Below are 19,112 nucleotides of genomic sequence, written 5' to 3'. Positions count from 1 at the left end.
CTGGTCTGGATTTTTCTTACTTTTGACCCTGCCTTAGTTCCCCCCTGGCCCCGACCGGGCCAGACGCTTTTTTGTTTTGTTTTGTTTTTTTGCCGTTTGTTTTTGCTGCTGTTTGAGTGCTGGTCGGCTGCCAGCTTGCCGCCAGCACCCCCCCCCCCCCATGCCTGCTCTCGGGCGCAGCTATTTGCCTTAGCTGAAACCCCCGGAGGAGGGGGGGAAGGTTGCCGATTTGCTACCCGGAGGGGGGAGTGGAAGCCCCCAGACCCAGCCGTTTCGCTGTTTGTTTGGAATTCCCATCTTATCTTTACAACATTCTCGGCCTGCCGGAAGCCTTGGAACACAGCCAACACAGTTGGAGAAGAAGATTTTCAAAGGAAACCCCCCGGGGAAGCTACAAATCATCGTGGAGGGGGCCGTAAGACTGAGTAATTTCTTGAATTATACTCTCGAGAGGGGGAGTTTGACTGTGGTTTAATTGCGTTTGTGGTGGCACAGGGGGTGTGGCACGGAGCTACCCCCGATCCATCGGTGCCCCCTCCCCCCCCCAATACTACTACAACTGTCATGGCCCCCCCGCTGTCGTCCCTGCTGGCAACCTGCCATCTGCCTTCGGATCCAGCTGTTTGCTTTGAACTTTGCCTTTTGGACCGGACATAACAGCCGACCAAACAAGACTCTTTGGACAAACATGCGTGGGTCTACACCCCCCGCCCCTGGACTGCTTATCCCACAGCTTGCCCCTATTACCGGACCCCGATTTTTGTTCCCCCCCCAGTCCAACCCATTTGATATTCTCCGCCCCCCCTGCTTGCAGCCCAGCAGGGAGGAGCGGTTAATTTGCTTCCCCCTCCCCCCTCCTCCTTCCGGTGTCTCCCCATCTCTCCCTGCTCACAATGGCGGGGAATGAGAGGGGCGAGGCCCCTCTAATAATATCAGCTGTCCCTCCCCCACCCCCCTCTGCCCAACCCCCAAGGTCCCCCCTGCACCACTATCGTTAAAATACTTGCCACCGCCCCCGCTGGGGCACCGGCAGCAGGAGGCACCGGGGCGATTACTGTCGCTGCTGCGCCCACCGCCCCCCCAGATTCTAGGAACCCCCCCCAGCTGGCCGGAAAGGCCAGGGCGGGAAGAAAGGAAAGGGCCCCACTAAAACATCTAGGCCCTCCATGGCAGGGGCTGCCCCCACAGCTGTGGCCTCATCATCGACTGTGGTGCCCCTCCCCGCTGTTCCCTCCACCAGCTCTGCGAATGTCCCTCCCCCGGCCCCCAGGACGTATGCCCGGGCGGTGGCAGGTCCCCCCCACCTGCCGCCTCGTCATCTCGCCCACCCACTGCCTCCGCTACCATCACCAGCAGCTGGGGCCCTTTCCCCACCTTGACCAGGAGGCACGGTGTCTGTTGCCTCCTGGTGCCCGCCTCGCCCCACGTGGAGACATACGTGCAGGCGTTGGCGAAGGTGGTAGGACCCATGGCTATTGTGGCGGCCTCCAAGATGTATGGGAAGGTCGTTTTTTTCTTAGCTTCGGAGGCTGCCACCCAGGAGGCGGTGGAGAGGGGCCTGGCGGTGGGGGCGGGTGTTCGTCCCCTTAGAGCAGCTAGAAGACCTGGGTGTTCGCCTCGTCCTTACCTCCGTTCCTCCCTTTTTACCCAATGCTGCCCTGTTACCTGCTCTCTCCACCCTGGGGAAACTTGTCTCTGTCATCAGCCCTCTCCCGCTGGGCTGCAAGGACCCCACCCTCCGTCACGTCCTTTTTCGTTCCGCCGGCAAGTGCAGCTTCTACCGCCGGCAGGGGTGCATGACGGAGAGGCGTTCGAGGGGTCCTTCCTAGTCCCCTACCAGGGAGCCCGCTATAGGGTCTTTTATTCCACCGGAGAGGCCCGGTGCTACCTCTGCCGCTCGGCGGGGCATGTCCGCAGGGACTGCCCTTTGGCCCGGGGGAGGGGGCACCTGAGACCCCCGAGACCCGGCAGGATATCGGCCCTGTCGTTGCCGACACCCCTGGCCACCCGGCACCTGAAACCACCCCTCCTCCCACCCGATCCAACGCTGCCCCCGTCCGGGCCCAAGAGGTACCTTTCCAACAACACCCGGGCGACCACGGGAGTCCCGCTCTTGCTGTAACCACCTCGGCAGAGCCTCTGGAGGAGAGTGTGGCAAAGCTATTACCAGGTGCAGGAGAGGGCTCGCCCCAAGGAGAACCCCCCGCCCCTCATGCTGCCTCACCGCTACCCCCCCGAACCCCTGAACCATCGCCTCTGCCCCCCGACACGACCCCTGCTAACCAACCCCCAGACGACGCTATGGAGGGCTGGACCCTAGTCCAGGGGAAGCGAGGCAAGCGGAAGGCTCGAGCCCCGCTGCATCCATCTGACGCGGAAGCCCCCCGGAAGACCAGGAAGGGAGGTACTGACCTTGAGCCTCCCGCTTCGGCCACGAGTGAGATCCATTCGCTGGTGTTGGGAGGTGAAGATAGACTGGCATTGGAGGGAGGAATCCCCCCTCCGCGAGGGACCCTCCCCTCCGAAGCCCCGGAGGAAGCCCCTTCTAACCGGATACCACCTGAACTCCCTACGAACCCCGACGTGACCGTTGAGGCGGGCCCTAGCGGAGAGGCCCCCAGGGTAGTAGGAGTCGGCCTCTCCTCTGTGTATGCAGAGATTGAGGCCCTAGATTTGACCCCGGTCACCCAGGGAGGGGATGATTTACTGCCGGCCAGCCTCGTTTTAGGCAATCTCACCCCAGGCCCCCTTTCCCCATGTTCTCTCCCCCTGACTGCCTTTCCGGGTGAGCACCCCACGGAAAGTGGTTTACCACCTGATGCCATGGCTGCCACGACCACCCCGAAGCCAGCATCTAGCATTGCTCGGAGCCCCCTCCCTTGCCCCTTAACCCCCGACCCTGCTCAGGAGGCATCTTCTTTTTGCTGCTCGCCTCCTGAAGCCCAGGGCCTTACCTCTGCCCCTGTCCCCACCCCTGTCCCGGTTCAATTTCCCTCCTCCTGCAAGGCTACTGCCGCCCCTGGGGTTATTTCTTTTCCGCCTTTTGCAGACCCCCCCCAGGGAGCAGTCTTTACGTTTTCTAGTTGCGACTCATTAGGAGTTGCGCTTTTCCCCCTGCCATCCCCTTCCACTCCAAGGCACGAGATGGATTTACTAACCCCAGCCTGTCAGACGCCCCGTCGGCGGTCCGCACCCTGCCTACCCGCCTTAGCGGACCTCGAGGCTGTATTAAGAACCCCATCGGGGAGTACCCCGGAAACCGTAACCCCATCCCCCCATGAGCTGCGGCATGCACTACGGCAGTTCTTAGAGCACACCCGTGGTGCCCGCAATAGGGCACAGCTGGCTCTCCAGCGATGGGGGGACTTCGATCGACTTGTTCAGGCCGCAAGGGCCCTTATGAAGGAGGGCAGAGGGCAAGGGAGGCGCGGTGCTGCGGCCTACGAGCGGGCCCGCGGCTTCCGGAAAGAGCTACTTACTTATGGGATGGGACACGGGTTGCTACGCGACCCGCCGGGGGCCATGAGCACCCCCACCAATGAGAACTCCCCACCCCCCCGGCCCTCCGCATGACACCTCTCATTATTGTAACCCTGAATACCAGGGGCTGTAGGATGGCTCTCCGCAGGTCCCAGGTGCTCTCCTACCTTCGGGAGGGGGGGTACTCTGTGGTTTTCCTGCAGGAGACCCACACGGACCCAACCGCCGAGGATAGGTGGCGGCTGGAGTGGGGGGACGGGGTATACTTCAGCCATTGCACGACCTGGCAAGCTGGAGTGGCGACCCTGTTCTCCCCCGCCCTGCGGCCCGAGGTGCTAGGGGTCACTGAGGTCGTACCGGGCCACTTGTTGCACCTCCGAGTTCGTCTGGAGGGGCTCGTGGTCAATCTTGTTAATATCTATGCCCCGCAAGTGAGTTCACAGCGGCCACAATTCTACCAGCAGGTGTCCGATTTTCTCGGCACCCTAGACTCGCACGAGTGCCTGATCCTGGGAGGGGACTTTAACACTACCCTCGAGGAGCGGGACCGCTCGGGGGCCGAGCCGAGCCCGGCCGCCGCGACCATTCTCCGAGACATAGTCGATTATCACTCCCTAGTGGACGTCTGGCGTGACCATCACCCAGATGACACTTCCACGTTTACCTTTGTCCGGGTGGAGGCCCATCGGTCACACCGCTCTCGGTTAGACCGTATTTACCTATCCCGTTTCCATCTTTCACAGGCCCACTCCTCCACCGTGCGGCCGGCCCCTTTTTCCGACCATCATTTAGTTACCGTCACGGTCTCCCTCCGTGCGGAGGGACCGGGGCCGGCCTACTGGCACTTTAATAACAGCCTGCTGGAGGACGAGAGCTTTGTGATGTCCTTCCGGGAGTTTTGGCTGGCCTGGCGGGAGCAGTGGCGTGCCTTTCCCTCGGTGCGGCGCTGGTGGGATCTAGGGAAGGTGCGCGCCAAGCTCTTCTGCCGCAACTACACTCGGGGCGCCAGCCGACGGAGAAATGCAACGATAGAGCAGTTGGAACGGGAGGTCTTAGAGCTGGAGAGGCGCCTGGCCGCCAGCCCCGGGGACCCGTCCCTCTGCGGAGCGTGCCGGGAGAAGCGGGAGGAACTTCGAGCCCTCGAGGACCACCGGGCCCGAGGTGCCTTTGTCCGGTCCCGCATCCGCCTCCTTCGGGAGATGGATCGCGGCTCCCGCTTCTTCTATGCCTTGGAGAAAACGAGGGGGGCCAAAAAACACGTCACCTGCCTTCTAGCGGAAGACGGCACCCCCCTCACGGATCCGGAGGAGATGTGTGGGAGGGCCCGTGACTTCTACGCAAGCCTTTTCTCCCCGGATCCGACCGATCCTGGCGCTCGCGGGGTGCTCTGGGAGGAACTCCCCACGGTCAGCGTGGGCGACCGAGACCGGCTAGAGCTGCCTCTCACCCTGGCCGAGTTCTCGGAAGCCCTCCGCCGCATGCCCACCAATAAATCTCCGGGCATGGACGGGCTGACCGTGGAGTTTTACCGCGCGTTCTGGGACATCCTCGGCCCGGACCTAGTCACTGTCTGGGCTGAGTCTTTGCAGGGCGGGGTCCTCCCTCTGTCGTGCAGGCGAGCGGTGCTTGCCTTGCTGCCGAAGAAGGGGGACCTCCGCGACTTACGAAACTGGCGTCCCCTCTCACTCCTTAGCACGGATTACAAAATCGTAGCGAAAGCAATTTCGCTGCGGCTAGGGGCCGTGATGGCGGACGTGATCCACCCAGACCAGACCTATACTGTCCCGGGTCGCAGCATTTTTGACAACCTCTTTCTAGTCCGAGACCTTTTGGAACTCGGGCGGAGAGACGGTCTGTCGTTCGCCCTCCTGTCTCTCGATCAGGAGAAGGCGTTCGATAGAGTGGATCATGGGTACCTCCTGAGCACCCTGCGGGCGTTTGGATTCGGACCTCAGTTTGTGAGTTTTCTCCGGGTGCTGTACGCCTCCGCGGAGTGTTTGGTTAGGCTCAACTGGACCCTGACCGAACCGGTCAGCTTCGGGCGAGGGGTGCGGCAGGGGTGCCCCCTCTCAGGCCAGCTGTACGCTCTGGCGATCGAGCCTTTCCTCTGTCTCCTCCGCAGGAGGTTGACGGGGTTGGTGCTGCGGGAGCCGGAGCTGCGGCTGGTCCTGTCGGCGTACGCCGATGACGTCCTCCTCGTGGTCCAGGACCCGGGCGACTTGGCGCGAGTGGAGGCATGCCAAGCCATCTATTCAGCAGCCTCCTCCGCCCGAGTCAACTGGGTCAAGAGCTCTGGCTTGGCGGTGGGGGGCTGGCGGCAGGTAAGCTCCCTCCCACCCGCGCTTCAGACCATCCGGTGGAGTGCCGGCCCTCTGCTCTATCTCGGCGTTTACCTTTCTGCCACGCACCCTTCTCCGCCGGAGAACTGGCAAAATTTGGAAGGCGGCGTGATTGAGCGGATCAGGAAATGGACGAGGCTACTCCGATGTCTCTCCCTTCGGGGGAGAGCACTGGTGCTTAACCAACTAGTCCTGTCCACGCTCTGGTACCGGCTCAACACCCTAGCCCCGGCCCCGGGTTTCCTGTCCCACCTCCGGAGATTGATTCTGGAGTTCTTTTGGTCAGGATTGCACTGGGCCCCTGTTGGAGTTCTTCATTTGCCCCTGAAGGAAGGAGGGCAGGGCCTGAAGTGTCTGTACACTCAGGTCCGCGTTTTCCGCCTCCAGGCCCTGCAGAGGCTCCTTTATGGTGCAGGTAGTTCGACGTGGAGCATATTGGCGCACGCCTTCCTACGCCGCTTCCATGGGCTCCGATATGACCGGCAGCTCTTTTATCTTTGTCCGAGAGGTTTTCCGCGAGACCTCTCCGGGCTGCCGGATTTCTACCAGGACCTCCTCCGGACCTGGAAACTGTTTTCAACCACCAGGTCTGTGGCGGCCATCGTGGGGGCAGATCTCCTCACGGAGCCCCTGCTACACAACCCCCAACTTCGTGTGCAGGCGGCGGAGTCCCGCACGGTGCGCCAGAGGTTGGTCCTGGCGGGAGTTACGAGGGTCGGGGACCTCCTGGACTACGACCGGGGAGACTGGCTGGATCCCCTGACGCTCGCTCGACGCATGGGGCTCTCCAGCCTTCGCACCCCCCGGCGCGTGCTTCAGGAGGTGGAGGCCGCTTTGACCCCCGCTGCTCGGGCTTATGTCAGCCGAGCCTTGCGCGAGGGCGCACCCCGCCCATCCTTTACCCCAGGCCCACCGGACCTTTCCATCGGGCCCCTACCCTGCCGATCCCAACACACCCCTCATCCTTTCACTGCAAGCCGGCTGCATGAATTGCAACCGGTCGGTTTTCAAGTTGCACCATGGCAATATTTATATACACTTACGCTCCATACCCTTCACGCCCGCACCCTGGTGTCCCGCCCCGATACAAAGTGGCGAGATCTCCTACCACCCTTGGAGGGGGAGCAACCTCGGTGGGCCAGCCTGTACTCCACCTTGGTCCCGAGGCCCGTCGGGGACATCAGTTGGCGGCTCCTTCACGGGGCCGTGAGCACGGGCGTGTTTTTGACACGTTTTACCTCCGTTCCGGAGACTTGCCCCTTCTGTAACGTGAGGGAAACCCTGGCGCACGTCTATTTAGAGTGTGCCAGATTGCAGCCTCTTTTTCGGCTCCTCACAAACATTCTTTTGCGCTTTTGGCTTCATTTTTCCCCTCACCTCTTTATCTATACACTCCCCATCCGTGGCCCCACCAAGTCGCGGGATCTCCTGGTTAGCCTCCTCCTAGCCTTGGCTAAGACAGCCATTTATAAGACCAGAGAGCGGAGGTTGGCTCATGAGGCGTCCTGCGATTGTAGGGCCGTTTTCCGATCCTCAGTACATTCACGCATCCGGGCGGAGTTTCTCTGGGCGGCATCCACCGACTCCCTTGACACCTTCGAGGAACGGTGGGCGCTGTCCGGGGTTCTCTGCTCGGTGACCCCGTCCGGTTCCCTCCGTCTGACCCTCTGATTGAGGGACAGAGCGAGAGACGCCAGCCACAGCCGTTAGCTGCTGTGAATACCATCATTATTGTTATTTAGGTGGTCTTATAATGCATGGATGTGCCCCCCTCCCTCCCAGCCACCCACCCCGCAGCCGTGCCCATCTTGTCGGGCACTCTCAGGAGAGGGAGGGTCGGTGACCCTGGGCGCGGCACTAGGTAACTCGAGGGGGTGGAAGACCACGAGTGTCGAGGAAGCCCCCCCGCTCTAGGCCACCAGGTAACTCAGGAGGGTGGAAGACCACGAGTGTCGAGGAAGCCCCCCCGCTCTGGGCCTGGGCTAGCCTGACCACCTCTCCCTCCTGAAAGCTGTTGTGTTATACCTTCTGATTGCGTTGTTTTGTTGCTAAGGTTTTCTTTATCTTCTTGTAATCTCTGTAACTGTTACAAATAAATTTCTTTTCTGTTTCAAAAAAAAAACCATCCCTGTTGGGAAATGGGACCTCCCTCGCTTGCTCCTCAGCTATCTGCTTTCTATTTTTTCCTAAAGCCCCCTGGTCTGGATTTTTCTTACTTTTGACCCTGCCTTAGTTCCCCCCTGGCCCCGACCGGGCCAGACGCTTTTTTGTTTTGTTTTGTTTTTTTGCCGTTTGTTTTTGCTGCTGTTTGAGTGCTGGTCGGCTGCCAGCTTGCCGCCAGCACCCCCCCCCCCCCATGCCTGCTCTCGGGCGCAGCTATTTGCCTTAGCTGAAACCCCCGGAGGAGGGGGGGAAGGTTGCCGATTTGCTACCCGGAGGGGGGAGTGGAAGCCCCCAGACCCAGCCGTTTCGCTGTTTGTTTGGAATTCCCATCTTATCTTTACAACATTCTCGGCCTGCCGGAAGCCTTGGAACACAGCCAACACAGTTGGAGAAGAAGATTTTCAAAGGAAACCCCCCGGGGAAGCTACAAATCATCGTGGAGGGGGCCGTAAGACTGAGTAATTTCTTGAATTATACTCTCGAGAGGGGGAGTTTGACTGTGGTTTAATTGCGTTTGTGGTGGCACAGGGGGTGTGGCACGGAGCTACCCCCGATCCATCGGTGCCCCCTCCCCCCCCCAATACTACTACAACTGTCATGGCCCCCCCGCTGTCGTCCCTGCTGGCAACCTGCCATCTGCCTTCGGATCCAGCTGTTTGCTTTGAACTTTGCCTTTTGGACCGGACATAACAGCCGACCAAACAAGACTCTTTGGACAAACATGCGTGGGTCTACACCCCCCGCCCCTGGACTGCTTATCCCACAGCTTGCCCCTATTACCGGACCCCGATTTTTGTTCCCCCCCCAGTCCAACCCATTTGATATTCTCCGCCCCCCCTGCTTGCAGCCCAGCAGGGAGGAGCGGTTAATTTGCTTCCCCCTCCCCCCTCCTCCTTCCGGTGTCTCCCCATCTCTCCCTGCTCACAATGGCAGGGAATGAGAGGGGCGAGGCCCCTCTAATAATATCAGCTGTCCCTCCCCCACCCCCCTCTGCCCAACCCCCAAGGTCCCCCCTGCACCACTATCGTTAAAATACTTGCCACCGCCCCCGCTGGGGCACCGGCAGCAGGAGGCACCGGGGCGATTACTGTCGCTGCTGCGCCCACCGCCCCCCCAGATTCTAGGAACCCCCCCCAGCTGGCCGGAAAGGCCAGGGCGGGAAGAAAGGAAAGGGCCCCACTAAAACATCTAGGCCCTCCATGGCAGGGGCTGCCCCCACAGCTGTGGCCTCATCATCGACTGTGGTGCCCCTCCCCGCTGTTCCCTCCACCAGCTCTGCGAATGTCCCTCCCCCGGCCCCCAGGACGTATGCCCGGGCGGTGGCAGGTCCCCCCCACCTGCCGCCTCGTCATCTCGCCCACCCACTGCCTCCGCTACCATCACCAGCAGCTGGGGCCCTTTCCCCACCTTGACCAGGAGGCACGGTGTCTGTTGCCTCCTGGTGCCCGCCTCGCCCCACGTGGAGACATACGTGCAGGCGTTGGCGAAGGTGGTAGGACCCATGGCTATTGTGGCGGCCTCCAAGATGTATGGGAAGGTCGTTTTTTTCTTAGCTTCGGAGGCTGCCACCCAGGAGGCGGTGGAGAGGGGCCTGGCGGTGGGGGCGGGTGTTCGTCCCCTTAGAGCAGCTAGAAGACCTGGGTGTTCGCCTCGTCCTTACCTCCGTTCCTCCCTTTTTACCCAATGCTGCCCTGTTACCTGCTCTCTCCACCCTGGGGAAACTTGTCTCTGTCATCAGCCCTCTCCCGCTGGGCTGCAAGGACCCCACCCTCCGTCACGTCCTTTTTCGTTCCGCCGGCAAGTGCAGCTTCTACCGCCGGCAGGGGTGCATGACGGAGAGGCGTTCGAGGGGTCCTTCCTAGTCCCCTACCAGGGAGCCCGCTATAGGGTCTTTTATTCCACCGGAGAGGCCCGGTGCTACCTCTGCCGCTCGGCGGGGCATGTCCGCAGGGACTGCCCTTTGGCCCGGGGGAGGGGGCACCTGAGACCCCCGAGACCCGGCAGGATATCGGCCCTGTCGTTGCCGACACCCCTGGCCACCCGGCACCTGAAACCACCCCTCCTCCCACCCGATCCAACGCTGCCCCCGTCCGGGCCCAAGAGGTACCTTTCCAACAACACCCGGGCGACCACGGGAGTCCCGCTCTTGCTGTAACCACCTCGGCAGAGCCTCTGGAGGAGAGTGTGGCAAAGCTATTACCAGGTGCAGGAGAGGGCTCGCCCCAAGGAGAACCCCCCGCCCCTCCTGCTGCCTCACCGCTATCCCCCCGAACCCCTGAACCTTTGCCTCCGCGCCCCGCTCCGCCCCCTGCTACTCAACCCCCAGATGATGCTATGGAGGGCTGGACTGTAGTCCAGGGGAAGCGAGGCAAGCGGAGGGCTCGAGCCCCGCTGCATCCATCTGACGCGGAAGCCCCCCGGAAGACCAGGAAGGGAGGTACTGACCTTGAGCCTCCCGCTTCGGCCACGAGTGAGATCCATTCGCTGGTGTTGGGAGGTGAAGATAGACTGGCATTGGAGGGAGGAATCCCCCCTCCGCGAGGGACCCTCCCCTCCGAAGCCCCGGAGGAAGCCCCTTCTAACCGGATACCACCTGAACTCCCTACGAACCCCGACGTGACCGTTGAGGCGGGCCCTAGCGGAGAGGCCCCCAGGGTAGTAGGAGTCGGCCTCTCCTCTGTGTATGCAGAGATTGAGGCCCTAGATTTGACCCCGGTCACCCAGGGAGGGGATGATTTACTGCCGGCCAGCCTCGTTTTAGGCAATCTCACCCCAGGCCCCCTTTCCCCATGTTCTCTCCCCCTGACTGCCTTTCCGGGTGAGCACCCCACGGAAAGTGGTTTACCACCTGATGCCATGGCTGCCACGACCACCCCGAAGCCAGCATCTAGCATTGCTCGGAGCCCCCTCCCTTGCCCCTTAACCCCCGACCCTGCTCAGGAGGCATCTTCTTTTTGCTGCTCGCCTCCTGAAGCCCAGGGCCTTACCTCTGCCCCTGTCCCCACCCCTGTCCCGGTTCAATTTCCCTCCTCCTGCAAGGCTACTGCCGCCCCTGGGGTTATTTCTTTTCCGCCTTTTGCAGACCCCCCCCAGGGAGCAGTCTTTACGTTTTCTAGTTGCGACTCATTAGGAGTTGCGCTTTTCCCCCTGCCATCCCCTTCCACTCCAAGGCACGAGATGGATTTACTAACCCCAGCCTGTCAGACGCCCCGTCGGCGGTCCGCACCCTGCCTACCCGCCTTAGCGGACCTCGAGGCTGTATTAAGAACCCCATCGGGGAGTACCCCGGAAACCGTAACCCCATCCCCCCATGAGCTGCGGCATGCACTACGGCAGTTCTTAGAGCACACCCGTGGTGCCCGCAATAGGGCACAGCTGGCTCTCCAGCGATGGGGGGACTTCGATCGACTTGTTCAGGCCGCAAGGGCCCTTATGAAGGAGGGCAGAGGGCAAGGGAGGCGCGGTGCTGCGGCCTACGAGCGGGCCCGCGGCTTCCGGAAAGAGCTACTTACTTATGGGATGGGACACGGGTTGCTACGCGACCCGCCGGGGGCCATGAGCACCCCCACCAATGAGAACTCCCCACCCCCCCGGCCCTCCGCATGACACCTCTCATTATTGTAACCCTGAATACCAGGGGCTGTAGGATGGCTCTCCGCAGGTCCCAGGTGCTCTCCTACCTTCGGGAGGGGGGGTACTCTGTGGTTTTCCTGCAGGAGACCCACACGGACCCAACCGCCGAGGATAGGTGGCGGCTGGAGTGGGGGGACGGGGTATACTTCAGCCATTGCACGACCTGGCAAGCTGGAGTGGCGACCCTGTTCTCCCCCGCCCTGCGGCCCGAGGTGCTAGGGGTCACTGAGGTCGTACCGGGCCACTTGTTGCACCTCCGAGTTCGTCTGGAGGGGCTCGTGGTCAATCTTGTTAATATCTATGCCCCGCAAGTGAGTTCACAGCGGCCACAATTCTACCAGCAGGTGTCCGATTTTCTCGGCACCCTAGACTCGCACGAGTGCCTGATCCTGGGAGGGGACTTTAACACTACCCTCGAGGAGCGGGACCGCTCGGGGGCCGAGCCGAGCCCGGCCGCCGCGACCATTCTCCGAGACATAGTCGATTATCACTCCCTAGTGGACGTCTGGCGTGACCATCACCCAGATGACACTTCCACGTTTACCTTTGTCCGGGTGGAGGCCCATCGGTCACACCGCTCTCGGTTAGACCGTATTTACCTATCCCGTTTCCATCTTTCACAGGCCCACTCCTCCACCGTGCGGCCGGCCCCTTTTTCCGACCATCATTTAGTTACCGTCACGGTCTCCCTCCGTGCGGAGGGACCGGGGCCGGCCTACTGGCACTTTAATAACAGCCTGCTGGAGGACGAGAGCTTTGTGATGTCCTTCCGGGAGTTTTGGCTGGCCTGGCGGGAGCAGTGGCGTGCCTTTCCCTCGGTGCGGCGCTGGTGGGATCTAGGGAAGGTGCGCGCCAAGCTCTTCTGCCGCAACTACACTCGGGGCGCCAGCCGACGGAGAAATGCAACGATAGAGCAGTTGGAACGGGAGGTCTTAGAGCTGGAGAGGCGCCTGGCCGCCAGCCCCGGGGACCCGTCCCTCTGCGGAGCGTGCCGGGAGAAGCGGGAGGAACTTCGAGCCCTCGAGGACCACCGGGCCCGAGGTGCCTTTGTCCGGTCCCGCATCCGCCTCCTTCGGGAGATGGATCGCGGCTCCCGCTTCTTCTATGCCTTGGAGAAAACGAGGGGGGCCAAAAAACACGTCACCTGCCTTCTAGCGGAAGACGGCACCCCCCTCACGGATCCGGAGGAGATGTGTGGGAGGGCCCGTGACTTCTACGCAAGCCTTTTCTCCCCGGATCCGACCGATCCTGGCGCTCGCGGGGTGCTCTGGGAGGAACTCCCCACGGTCAGCGTGGGCGACCGAGACCGGCTAGAGCTGCCTCTCACCCTGGCCGAGTTCTCGGAAGCCCTCCGCCGCATGCCCACCAATAAATCTCCGGGCATGGACGGGCTGACCGTGGAGTTTTACCGCGCGTTCTGGGACATCCTCGGCCCGGACCTAGTCACTGTCTGGGCTGAGTCTTTGCAGGGCGGGGTCCTCCCTCTGTCGTGCAGGCGAGCGGTGCTTGCCTTGCTGCCGAAGAAGGGGGACCTCCGCGACTTACGAAACTGGCGTCCCCTCTCACTCCTTAGCACGGATTACAAAATCGTAGCGAAAGCAATTTCGCTGCGGCTAGGGGCCGTGATGGCGGACGTGATCCACCCAGACCAGACCTATACTGTCCCGGGTCGCAGCATTTTTGACAACCTCTTTCTAGTCCGAGACCTTTTGGAACTCGGGCGGAGAGACGGTCTGTCGTTCGCCCTCCTGTCTCTCGATCAGGAGAAGGCGTTCGATAGAGTGGATCATGGGTACCTCCTGAGCACCCTGCGGGCGTTTGGATTCGGACCTCAGTTTGTGAGTTTTCTCCGGGTGCTGTACGCCTCCGCGGAGTGTTTGGTTAGGCTCAACTGGACCCTGACCGAACCGGTCAGCTTCGGGCGAGGGGTGCGGCAGGGGTGCCCCCTCTCAGGCCAGCTGTACGCTCTGGCGATCGAGCCTTTCCTCTGTCTCCTCCGCAGGAGGTTGACGGGGTTGGTGCTGTGGGAGCCGGAGCTGCGGCTGGTCCTGTCGGCGTACGCCGATGACGTCCTCCTCGTGGTCCAGGACCCGGGCGACTTGGCGCGAGTGGAGGCATGCCAAGCCATCTATTCAGCAGCCTCCTCCGCCCGAGTCAACTGGGTCAAGAGCTCTGGCTTGGCGGTGGGGGGCTGGCGGCAGGTAAGCTCCCTCCCACCCGCGCTTCAGACCATCCGGTGGAGTGCCGGCCCTCTGCTCTATCTCGGCGTTTACCTTTCTGCCACGCACCCTTCTCCGCCGGAGAACTGGCAAAATTTGGAAGGCGGCGTGATTGAGCGGATCAGGAAATGGACGAGGCTACTCCGATGTCTCTCCCTTCGGGGGAGAGCACTGGTGCTTAACCAACTAGTCCTGTCCACGCTCTGGTACCGGCTCAACACCCTAGCCCCGGCCCCGGGTTTCCTGTCCCACCTCCGGAGATTGATTCTGGAGTTCTTTTGGTCAGGATTGCACTGGGCCCCTGTTGGAGTTCTTCATTTGCCCCTGAAGGAAGGAGGGCAGGGCCTGAAGTGTCTGTACACTCAGGTCCGCGTTTTCCGCCTCCAGGCCCTGCAGAGGCTCCTTTATGGTGCAGGTAGTTCGACGTGGAGCATATTGGCGCACGCCTTCCTACGCCGCTTCCATGGGCTCCGATATGACCGGCAGCTCTTTTATCTTTGTCCGAGAGGTTTTCCGCGAGACCTCTCCGGGCTGCCGGATTTCTACCAGGACCTCCTCCGGACCTGGAAACTGTTTTCAACCACCAGGTCTGTGGCGGCCATCGTGGGGGCAGATCTCCTCACGGAGCCCCTGCTACACAACCCCCAACTTCGTGTGCAGGCGGCGGAGTCCCGCACGGTGCGCCAGAGGTTGGTCCTGGCGGGAGTTACGAGGGTCGGGGACCTCCTGGACTACGACCGGGGAGACTGGCTGGATCCCCTGACGCTCGCTCGACGCATGGGGCTCTCCAGCCTTCGCACCCCCCGGCGCGTGCTTCAGGAGGTGGAGGCCGCTTTGACCCCCGCTGCTCGGGCTTATGTCAGCCGAGCCTTGCGCGAGGGCGCACCCCGCCCATCCTTTACCCCAGGCCCACCGGACCTTTCCATCGGGCCCCTACCCTGCCGATCCCAACACACCCCTCATCCTTTCACTGCAAGCCGGCTGCATGAATTGCAACCGGTCGGTTTTCAAGTTGCACCACGGCAATATTTATATACACTTACGCTCCATACCCTTCACGCCCGCACCCTGGTGTCCCGCCCCGATACAAAGTGGCGAGATCTCCTACCACCCTTGGAGGGGGAGCAACCTCGGTGGGCCAGCCTGTACTCCACCTTGGTCCCGAGGCCCGTCGGGGACATCAGTTGGCGGCTCCTTCACGGGGCCGTGAGCACGGGCGTGTTTTTGACACGTTTTACCTCCGTTCCGGAGACTTGCCCCTTCTGTAACGTGAGGGAAACCCTGGCGCACGTCTATTTAGAGTGTGCCAGATTGCAGCCTCTTTTTCGGCTCCTCACAAACATTCTTTTGCGCTTTTGGCTTCATTTTTCCCCTCACCTCTTTATCTATACACTCCCCATCCGTGGCCCCACCAAGTCGCGGGATCTCCTGGTTAGCCTCCTCCTAGCCTTGGCTAAGACAGCCATTTATAAGACCAGAGAGCGGAGGTTGGCTCATGAGGCGTCCTGCGATTGTAGGGCCGTTTTCCGATCCTCAGTACATTCACGCATCCGGGCGGAGTTTCTCTGGGCGGCATCCACCGACTCCCTTGACACCTTCGAGGAACGGTGGGCGCTGTCCGGGGTTCTCTGCTCGGTGACCCCGTCCGGTTCCCTCCGTCTGACCCTCTGATTGAGGGACAGAGCGAGAGACGCCAGCCACAGCCGTTAGCTGCTGTGAATACCATCATTATTGTTATTTAGGTGGTCTTATAATGCATGGATGTGCCCCCCTCCCTCCCAGCCACCCACCCCGCAGCCGTGCCCATCTTGTCGGGCACTCTCAGGAGAGGGAGGGTCGGTGACCCTGGGCGCGGCACTAGGTAACTCGAGGGGGTGGAAGACCACGAGTGTCGAGGAAGCCCCCCCGCTCTAGGCCACCAGGTAACTCAGGAGGGTGGAAGACCACGAGTGTCGAGGAAGCCCCCCCGCTCTGGGCCTGGGCTAGCCTGACCACCTCTCCCTCCTGAAAGCTGTTGTGTTATACCTTCTGATTGCGTTGTTTTGTTGCTAAGGTTTTCTTTATCTTCTTGTAATCTCTGTAACTGTTACAAATAAATTTCTTTTCTGTTTCAAAAAAAAAACCATCCCTGTTGGGAAATGGGACCTCCCTCGCTTGCTCCTCAGCTATCTGCTTTCTATTTTTTCCTAAAGCCCCCTGGTCTGGATTTTTCTTACTTTTGACCCTGCCTTAGTTCCCCCCTGGCCCCGACCGGGCCAGACGCTTTTTTGTTTTGTTTTGTTTTTTTGCCGTTTGTTTTTGCTGCTGTTTGAGTGCTGGTCGGCTGCCAGCTTGCCGCCAGCACCCCCCCCCCCCCCATGCCTGCTCTCGGGCGCAGCTATTTGCCTTAGCTGAAACCCCCGGAGGAGGGGGGGAAGGTTGCCGATTTGCTACCCGGAGGGGGGAGTGGAAGCCCCCAGACCCAGCCGTTTCGCTGTTTGTTTGGAATTCCCATCTTATCTTTACAACATTCTCGGCCTGCCGGAAGCCTTGGAACACAGCCAACACAGTTGGAGAAGAAGATTTTCAAAGGAAACCCCCCGGGGAAGCTACAAATCATCGTGGAGGGGGCCGTAAGACTGAGTAATTTCTTGAATTATACTCTCGAGAGGGGGAGTTTGACTGTGGTTTAATTGCGTTTGTGGTGGCACAGGGGGTGTGGCACGGAGCTACCCCCGATCCATCGGTGCCCCCTCCCCCCCCCAATACTACTACAACTGTCATGGCCCCCCCGCTGTCGTCCCTGCTGGCAACCTGCCATCTGCCTTCGGATCCAGCTGTTTGCTTTGAACTTTGCCTTTTGGACCGGACATAACAGCCGACCAAACAAGACTCTTTGGACAAACATGCGTGGGTCTACACCCCCCGCCCCTGGACTGCTTATCCCACAGCTTGCCCCTATTACCGGACCCCGATTTTTGTTCCCCCCCCAGTCCAACCCATTTGATATTCTCCGCCCCCCCTGCTTGCAGCCCAGCAGGGAGGAGCGGTTAATTTGCTTCCCCCTCCCCCCTCCTCCTTCCGGTGTCTCCCCATCTCTCCCTGCTCACAATGGCGGGGAATGAGAGGGGCGAGGCCCCTCTAATAATATCAGCTGTCCCTCCCCCACCCCCCTCTGCCCAACCCCCAAGGTCCCCCCTGCACCACTATCGTTAAAATACTTGCCACCGCCCCCGCTGGGGCACCGGCAGCAGGAGGCACCGGGGCGATTACTGTCGCTGCTGCGCCCACCGCCCCCCCAGATTCTAGGAACCCCCCCCAGCTGGCCGGAAAGGCCAGGGCGGGAAGAAAGGAAAGGGCCCCACTAAAACATCTAGGCCCTCCATGGCAGGGGCTGCCCCCACAGCTGTGGCCTCATCATCGACTGTGGTGCCCCTCCCCGCTGTTCCCTCCACCAGCTCTGCGAATGTCCCTCCCCCGGCCCCCAGGACGTATGCCCGGGCGGTGGCAGGTCCCCCCCACCTGCCGCCTCGTCATCTCGCCCACCCACTGCCTCCGCTACCATCACCAGCAGCTGGGGCCCTTTCCCCACCTTGACCAGGAGGCACGGTGTCTGTTGCCTCCTGGTGCCCGCCTCGCCCCACGTGGAGACATACGTGCAGGCGTTGGCGAAGGTGGTAGGACCCATGGCTATTGTGGCGGCCTCCAAGATGTATGGGAAGGTCGTTTTTTTCTTAGCTTCGGAGGCTGCCACCCAGGAGGCGGTGGAGAGGGGCCTGGCGGTGGGGGCGGGTGTTCGTCCCCTTAGAGCAGCTAGAAGACCTGGGTGTTCGCCTCGTCCTTACCTCCGTTCCTCCCTTTTTACCCAATGCTGCCCTGTTACCTGCTCTCTCCACCCTGGGGAAACTTGTCTCTGTCATCAGCCCTCTCCCGCTGGGCTGCAAGGACCCCACCCTCCGTCACGTCCTTTTTCGTTCCGCCGGCAAGTGCAGCTTCTACCGCCGGCAGGGGTGCATGACGGAGAGGCGTTCGAGGGGTCCTTCCTAGTCCCCTACCAGGGAGCCCGCTATAGGGTCTTTTATTCCACCGGAGAGGCCCGGTGCTACCTCTGCCGCTCGGCGGGGCATGTCCGCAGGGACTGCCCTTTGGCCCGGGGGAGGGGGCACCTGAGACCCCCGAGACCCGGCAGGATATCGGCCCTGTCGTTGCCGACACCCCTGGCCACCCGGCACCTGAAACCACCCCTCCTCCCACCCGATCCAACGCTGCCCCCGTCCGGGCCCAAGAGGTACCTTTCCAACAACACCCGGGCGACCACGGGAGTCCCGCTCTTGCTGTAACCACCTCGGCAGAGCCTCTGGAGGAGAGTGTGGCAAAGCTATTACCAGGTGCAGGAGAGGGCTCGCCCCAAGGAGAACCCCCCGCCCCTCCTGCTGCCTCACCGCTATCCCCCCGAACCCCTGAACCTTTGCCTCCGCGCCCCGCTCCGCCCCCTGCTACTCAACCCCCAGATGATGCTATGGAGGGCTGGACTGTAGTCCAGGGGAAGCGAGGCAAGCGGAGGGCTCGAGCCCCGCTGCATCCATCTGACGCGGAAGCCCCCCGGAAGACCAGGAAGGGAGGTACTGACCTTGAGCCTCCCGCTTCGGCCACGAGTGAGATCCATTCGCTGGTGTTGGGAGGTGAAGATAGACTGGCATTGGAGGGAGGAATCCCCCCTCCGCGAGGGACCCTCCCCTCCGAAGCCCCGGAGGAAGCCCCTTCTAACCGGATACCACCTGAACTCCCTACGAACCCCGACGTGACCGTTGAGGCGGGCCCTAGCGGAGAGGCCCCCAGGGTAGTAGGAGTCGGCCTCTCCTCTGTGTATGCAGAGATTGAGGCCCTAGATTTGACCCCGGTCACCCAGGGAGGGGATGATTTACTGCCGGCCAGCCTCGTTTTAGGCAATCTCACCCCAGGCCCCCTTTCCCCATGTTCTCTCCCCCTGACTGCCTTTCCGGGTGAGCACCCCACGGAAAGTGGTTTACCACCTGATGCCATGGCTGCCACGACCACCCCGAAGCCAGCATCTAGCATTGCTCGGAGCCCCCTCCCTTGCCCCTTAACCCCCGACCCTGCTCAGGAGGCATCTTCTTTTTGCTGCTCGCCTCCTGAAGCCCAGGGCCTTACCTCTGCCCCTGTCCCCACCCCTGTCCCGGTTCAATTTCCCTCCTCCTGCAAGGCTACTGCCGCCCCTGGGGTTATTTCTTTTCCGCCTTTTGCAGACCCCCCCCAGGGAGCAGTCTTTACGTTTTCT

This window comes from Natator depressus, chromosome 2, assembly GCF_965152275.1.
Source record: "Natator depressus isolate rNatDep1 chromosome 2, rNatDep2.hap1, whole genome shotgun sequence".
Classification (NCBI taxonomy): domain Eukaryota; kingdom Metazoa; phylum Chordata; order Testudines; family Cheloniidae; genus Natator; species Natator depressus.
Note: the sequence above shows the minus strand (reverse complement) of the source record.